The sequence below is a fragment of the Curcuma longa genome, chromosome 21 (genome assembly GCF_044706935.1).
Source record: "Curcuma longa cultivar G26 ecotype Majalengka, Jawa Barat chromosome 21, ITB_CL_G26_1.1, whole genome shotgun sequence".
Classification (NCBI taxonomy): domain Eukaryota; kingdom Viridiplantae; phylum Streptophyta; class Magnoliopsida; order Zingiberales; family Zingiberaceae; genus Curcuma; species Curcuma longa.
This window is the reverse complement of record NC_133881.1, coordinates 9826474-9834700: the sequence shown is the minus strand read 5'-3', so window position 1 is coordinate 9834700 and position 8227 is coordinate 9826474. Positions and strand designations below refer to the sequence as shown.

The 8227-nt window shown below is 35.9% G+C and overlaps 1 pseudogene; it reads left to right on the top strand.

Annotated features, from left to right (window-relative positions):
* The first annotated feature begins 2368 nt into the window (after positions 1-2368).
* On the top strand, positions 2369-3131 carry LOC141814151 (protein MIZU-KUSSEI 1-like; annotated as a pseudogene).
* Positions 3132-8227: the final 5096 nt, after the last annotated feature.

The following is an 8227-nucleotide window of genomic DNA, read 5'->3' as shown; positions in this document are numbered from 1 at the left end:
GCGTAGATTATCTAAATTTGGTTTTTCACCACGCCATAACTCAAAAGGGGTGGAAGGAACTGACTGTGAAGGTACGCGGTTAAGGATATAGGTCGTAGTCATTATAGCATCCCCCAAAAAGATATTGGAAGGTTAGCATGCGCCATCATCGACCTAACCATATCTAACAGTGTTCTATTCCGTCTCTCAGCAACACCATTTTGTTGCGATGTATATGGAATAGTTAGTTGCCTGCGTATTCCTTTTTCTTCACATAAAGTTCGTAACTCATCCGAAAGATATTCACGTCCTCGATCTGTCCGAAGAATTTTTATGGTTTTGCCTAATTGATTCTCAACCTCGGCCAAGAAGTGTTTGAAGCAATCTAACGCTTCATAGCGGTGAGCGATCAAATAGACATATCCATATCGTGAATAATCATCTATAAATGTGAGGAAATAGGAAGCCCCTTGACGAGTCTTCACACTCATGGGTCCGCAAATGTCGGAGTGGATCAATTGTAAGAGTTCAGTGGCTCTCTTAGCCTTTCCGAAAGGCTTGCGACATGCCTTACCGGCTAAACACAATTCGCAGACAGGAAGATTGACTTTAGCGAGTGAGCCAAGCAAGCCTTCTCGAGCTAACCTTGTCATTCTATCTTGTCTGATGTGTCTTAGCCGAGCATGCCAAATTTTTGAATCAAGGTTATTATCAGTATTCACCACATAAGACACAGGAAAATTATGATAATCCAAATCTAATTTAAACAAACCATCCATGAATAAAGCATGACCATATATAACATTATTCAAACAAATGTCAACTTGGTTGCTAGTAAAAGAAAAAGAGAAGTCTAAAGCTTTGATACCAATGTTAGATCTTGATGGAGGTGTGTACCTTGTTAGTTGTGGAATCTTGTAGGATCGGGAAGAAGTCTACAAGAGTCTTTTCGTAGTTTCTCGCTCCAAACGCCCTCGGGATCCAATGGTGATTTTCCATGAGAAAAGTCTCGTACTGAGAGAGGGAGAGAAGGGGAGTCTTGTGCAATTCCTTTCCAAGAGATGAAACTTGGCTTGCACAATTGATCGAAAAGGGATGATACCTCCATACCTTTTATAGCAAATCAAAGGTTGCATTTGGCAACCTTTCCCCTTCAGCAACCTTTGCAAAAGTTGTCTTTGACAACCTTTCCAAAGGTTGTGCCCATTGTGGGCAACAACCGGTGACAATCGGTAACAATAGCAACAAGAATTTATTCAACGTAAAATTTGTTATGATGAATTTATTTATAAGTGCAAAATTCATCCCTAAATTTTGTTTTTTTAGTGTTAGATCAATATTCTTTAAGATATTGATAAATCTTAGATCTTTTATATTTTAAATTATAGATCTGTCACTATATCAATATAAATTCGTGTTGTGCTACTTCAGAGCATCAACACAGAATTAAAAATTGTGTTTCTTCAGAAGTATCAATATAAATTTAGAATTTATACTACTTTTAGAGCATCAATATTAAATCTAAATATTATGCTACTTCAGGAGCATTAATAAAATTTAAGGCATAAAATTAAAATTTATGCTACTTTGAAAATCATTGAATAAATTAGACTAAGAATAAGAATTATTTATGAATTTATACCTTAAAGTTAGTATTGATAATGTGTTATAATTGAATAAATAGAAGAAGAGAGAATTTTCTTATTTCTTGTCTGATAGGTGGAGTGGTATAGAATAGAAAGAATACAATGATTTATCAATCAACAATCAATTCAAATTAATCATATATTACAACAATCTCATTATACTAAAATATAATAACATTGATAAAAAGATTATTAATATTAAATTAAAAAAATATAGTTGGTTTAATATTTAGTATAATATTTTTCTTGAATTTGACTTTTAAACTTTTAAAAACTTAAATATTAATGATTAGACAAAAATTTAAAAAAAACAAAAGAAATATATTTTATAAAGGATGAAGTAAAAGATGTTAATATAGTATAATTTTTTTTATATTTTATATTTTATAGTTTATAAATAAATAATAATAATTTTGAACCGTGATATATGACGGTTTCAAATAGTAAATCGTAATCCTTTTAAAAAATTAAAATTAAAAATTAATATTTTTGAAATTGTTAAACCGACAATTACAAACTATCAAGCCGTTGATTCAATCCTAACAGTAATTGAGTCTACCCTTAACTTAACAATCGAGCGATGAAATGATATTTATTTTTATAAATGATCGTAGGATCGAATCGTGTGAAAGTGCTAAGATCACAGTATTTTTTATAGAATATAAAATGATATTTGTCTCTCGTCTCCCTATTTAAACCCGCAGCTCTTTTGCGACCTCTTGGCCACTCTCGCCTTGCCCCTTTCCACATTAGCTAAACAGTACGAGCTCATGAGGATGATCGACTTGGGCAGCCATGGAGGCACCGGCCTCTACATAATCGACACCGCCACCGACGTCGACTGCACCAAGGATGTCCGCCTCGGCCGCCGCTCCTTCCGCAGCCTCATCGAACGCGTCGTCCCCTGCTGCGCCGGCTTCCCCATCTCCAACACGTCGTCCGACGACTCCGACTCCGACAACAACTCCACTACCAATAGTAGCATCCCTTCCTCTCCCGCCGCCGCCGCCGCCATTACCACCGTCACCGGCACCTTCTTCGGCCACCGCCGCGGCCGCGTCCGGTTCTGCGTCCACGACCAGCCCACCGCCTCCCTGGCGCTGTTGCTGATGGAGTTCATGGTGCCCACGGCGTACCTCGCGCGGGAGATGCAGCACGGCCTGCTGCGCGTCGCGCTGGAGAGCGGCGGCGGCGGCCGCGGGCCGCTGCTCGGCGAGCCGGTGTGGACGATGTACTGCAACGGGCGGAAGGTGGGGTTCGCAATCCGGAGGAGGGCAACAGAGTCCGACGCGGAGGTGTTCAGGATGATGCGTTCGGTCTCGGCCGGCACCGGGGTTCACCTTCCCCCGCCGCCGGGCGAGGCAGGGGAGCTGCTCTACCTGAGGGCCAGCTTCGAGCGGGTCATCGGCTCGACAGACTCGGAGTCGTTCCACATGATCGACCCGGCGGGGGGGAAGCGGAGGACAACAGCTCAGCATCTTTCTCTTCAGAACTCGATTTCAATAGAAATTATTCAGTCATATAAATCAAGTGAATTTCCCGTGAATAAACTCGCAACGTGCATGTTCTTCGATCGAATTAATTATACGTAAAGAAAATTCCCAACGCGTTAAATTATTGTATTGTATATCCATCAGCTAGCAGCCACGAGAAAACACTACACGAGAAAAGGAGCGAGAGGTGGAGGAGAAAAGAAAGGCACGGCCATGGGTAAGACTCGTCGTTGACGCGTAATCTGTCGTCGTCGATCGACGGGCGGCAAATGGATCCATCTCGACCGCTGCTGCTGATGCCGACAAGGACAACCCATCCATCATCTACTGGTTCCGTCACCTTAGCGGCTTCATACGATCAATTATGACCCACTGTAAGAAGATCACGACCCCTTGGGCGGCCCAACTAGCGGCCCCCTGGCGACCCCTATGTCGTCGAGACGACCCTCGGTAAATCGATACCCCTGGCCAGTGGATTTTTGCCTCTCCCAGGACTCGCAGACCTAGGATAGTTGAAATATAATTGAATTTAAATTAAATTAAATGATCATTTCGCATGCCCTCACTCAATTATTTGCGACTTTATTTTGTTGATTTTGACGCATCAGTTTGGGATTTAATTCGGGCATTTAATTTATTCTTCTTCCTTCCTTCCTTGTTCCTTGTTCTTAATTGTTATCTTCGATCGATCGGATCGAGACTGGTCGACAAAAAGAATCTCGATATTGGGCTTGATATCGTCGTGTAGTTCCACCTGTCGATGTCCACACGAGCAATTAATTAATTAATTAATTAATTTCCCATCTTAATTACTTTAAAGTGTCTGGAAAAAACATGTATATATAGCTCCGTTTGGACTGAACAAATCTTACTCCCCTCAGTCACATGTAGATTCTTTAATTTGTTTGATTACATATTAATCAATATGATTTGGGCAGCTCTAGTGAGTTGATATATATATTATTGTTTATTCTTAGTGAGTTGGGATTTTTCAAGTGAGGTCATTAATTAATTCATTCAAGATGGATTTGTCAAATCTTTTATTAATTTACTGAATTATCTATTAATTGATCAAAATGATATCTTATATACCGATAGATCCTTATCTTCTTCGCTTTGTTAATATGTTTCTTTTTCACAAGATTAAAAGTTGTTTTGTAGGTATTATGTCACAGAATAATATGGTCCGCAATCATTGATATATAATATAAAGTTATCTTTCTAGATCTAGATAGTGAAATAAAACTCTAGCTCATGGTCCGACATTAAGTAAACAGAGCGTGGTGATGTCAAATCCTTATAATTCAGTGCGTGAAAGTGATCTGAAGTCACTAATTAGTCATAATTGAGTTTGTTATAAAGAAAAGAAAATCATGCATGTAGTTGTTCATTAAATTTGTAGGTTGAACTAGTTCAATCATGGTTATTACTTTTGGGGTCCATTACCTTAAGGAAAGACACAAAATATATATATATATATATATATACATACTTGATATGTCTTATACTACACACTCCGTAAGCTCCGTAAATATCTAGTATAAAAAAAAATGGATCCTGAATGTGCAACATAAAGTGGTATCATATCAAACTCTTTTATACATATATTCACCAAATTAAGCTAATATAATTTTACTTTAGGATATCGACTATGTTAGAGGTGAGGAATTCAACTCTTCATCTAATTCAGTCTCCTATGAACTCTCTATTCAGCGATGGTCCCGGCTTAATATCATCCATACTCTCGATAATGACCCCTCATGATTGTCATCTTTGTCTACTATTGTGGAGCGATTGATGCCACTCTGATTAAATAACAATTAAATCGAAATCAACAACAGAATCCAAAAGAATGATTAACAACAGAACCCACGAGATTGTAAATTTCTTTTTATAAAACTTCTTTTATTGATCTTTTCTCCTTCCCATGATTGGTTGTACCACTTGAGCCTATTTATAACCTAAACTCTAAATCTTTGTAAAAATCCTAAATCCCTTAAGTCATCACCATAGTCATCCCTAAACCCTAAATCCCTTGTGAAAACCTTAAATTCCCACCCGCGGCCCGCCGTCAGCGAAAACGATTAAACCTTTCTTTTAGGTGAGTTTTCTTACTTGTCTCGTTACATTTATCTATTGCATGATTTAATTCATGAAAGTGGATGTTATAGAAAATAGAATTAATTCTAATATCACTGTTACTCTTACTACTTGATTATTTCCTGTCATACTACTTATCCTTTTTATTATAATTACTTTTTTTTTATCTTATTTATTTCTTGTTTGAGATCCATGATAAATTAAATTATCTAATTAATTATTCTAATTAATAAAGTAGAAAATTAATTGTATCATAAAATTTCAACTTCACACTTTAAAAGAAGTTATGCTAGTATACTGATATTAATTAACAAAATAATAGATACAATATTTATACTTAGAGTTTTGACTCTACGTTTTGAAAGAGAGACATTATCATTGATATTAAATTGATAAAATAATAAATATAGTACTTATATTATAGAGCTTGGACTCCACCCTTTAGAATTATCAAATTACTTGTAATTTAGAGCGTCAACTCCACCCTCTAAAAGTTGTGTGATTATTTATAGTCTAGAGCTTTGACTCTATTCTTTAATAGTTGTGTGATTACTTATAGTTTATAGTTTTAGCTTCACCCTTTAAAAGAGTTGCGTGATTACTTATAATTTAAAGCTTCATTTCTATCATCTAAGAGTTGCATGATTACTTATAGTTTAGAGCTTTGACTCCACTGGCTAAGAGTTTGCATGATTACTTGTAGTATAAAACAGTTAGCTCCATGCACAAAGAGGATTTTTGAGTCTTCTCATACATTTTTAGGTTCGTTCAAATTGAAATAATTTTTCTCATTGTATGGATTGTGGATTGTTGTCATCCTAGTCTTATATGAGATGCCTCATTGGGTGTATATGAGTTGTTCATCCTATCTATGTGATGTATTTCAAATAGATTGTAGATCGTTCATCCTATATGTGTATGTATATATACATACACAATGTATTTCGTATTTCACCCTCTATATACACAATATATCTTTACTAGGTAGATTGCAGATCATTCACCCATTATATATATACGATTGATCTCATATTGAGTGGGCTGGTTGTTCACCTCACGTACGTATTAGAGGAAAATAAGCATGCCCCTAATTCCATCGACTTAAAAATCCTTTCAATGATCCGATCCTGACTACAACACACAGAATAACAGGTCAGGTCTGTCTAACATTCAAGCTCTGTTCATGAGTCTGCCAGCCACTAGAAGCAATTGAAAGGCTGACAGGTCTCACAAGTACACATCAACAAAAGCATCCAACATTATCATCTCCCAACCAACAACATGATCACAGAATCCGACCAGTCGATCCGAGCATGAAATGATGTTTACCAATTGCTCCTGCCTCCTTGCTGGAAGAACAAACAAGCTCGATCACAAAAGTTTTGGTTCACAGCAAAGCAAAAGGCAGTCAGTCTTAACATGAATATTACAAGAAAGCTAGCAGACCTCCAACATGAGCCGTCACTTTTTCTTTCTTCACTAGAAAGGGAGCAAAAGTACAAATGCCAGCAGGTAGAATTAATAATCCAAAGTCAAAAGATTTATGATTATATTCTTGATTGAATCACCTAATTGCTTCCTCCAACTTTTCAGAACTGATTGAGTTTGAAGTTTGCAACTTTAAACAAACACCAAAACACTCTACAGTTAGAAGAATATATGATTCCAGACACACTACGCTGTGGCTTTCTCATGAAAGTCTAACATGATGTGGTTACAAATAAAAAGTATGATCTAAGAACTTGTTTTTCATGTAACAGGCTATTAACATAGAACAAATTTTGTTAAGTATAGTTAAGTGCTGGAGTTCAATAGATTTCATAAACTTATGAACTTGCAGTTGTCGAGCATTTGCCTATAATCTTATCAGTTTCAGCCCTACATAACACATGGATTGACAATGCGAGTTATTCACATGGATGCCACAACTGATACTTGATGCATGTTTCTTCTTCCTAAAAGCAAGAACTTCAATCCATAATATATATAACTAATACAACACAGCATTATCACAATCATTATATATACATTTCATGGTAGTCGGATTCATGCAGCAATCATTTGTCTACTTCATTGCTGTAAACAAGGTGGTCAAACATCGAACCCACAATTTCACTGAATGCCTTAAACAGCCATGAAACATGAAAGCATTTATAACCTATTATTTTCCACATAACGTACTGTCTTAACAAAGGGAAAAGCGTATGTATGATAGGCGGTCCACTTTACTTGATCGAGTAATTAAAGTTTTATTTGATGTTTTACTTCCCCTCAAACTTTTGATTCAATATAACTTAGCTAAAGAAATCAGCTATTGTTAAGAAAAGGAGCCCAGAGCCCAACGCCTGAATATGCTAATGTAGATAAGATTAGTTACATTGATATTAATGGTTTATAGAATGAAAAGAAAGTGGAGAAAAATATAGACACACCCTCAGATTCTAGTTTCTCTTAATTAAAAGTATCTGTGGGAAAAAACACATTTGATTGAGTCAATATGATTTCGACTTGCATGATTGAAGATTGTATTGTTTCGTCCCTGGCTACTTCAAGCAAGTCTCAATAATAGATCGATGTAAAAATGTGATAAAATAGATTGAGATTATATAAACATTTTCATCTATAGTTAGAAGATCAGTTGAGTGCAGTAGAATAGGTGTAAAGAAAGACTAGAGGAAACAATAGTCAATATCATTAAAAAAAAGTTTAATTAAACTTAATATTGCAAGCAATGAATCTTGTATTTAATTTAATGAAGAAATAATTAAGATTCATGTAGCCGACCCAAAATAATTGAGATAAATGCATGTTAGCACCATACCCATCTATAAATTCACAATTTGAATAGATGTGTGTTATCTATTACTACAAATATTCTATTCGTGTAAAAATAAATATATATTAGTATTATTAATAGTTTGTATTAAAAATGAACATAATAATTCTCTATATTGAAATGAATCTTATAATAATTGATATATTGAATTCCAACATGTTAGTATATCATGT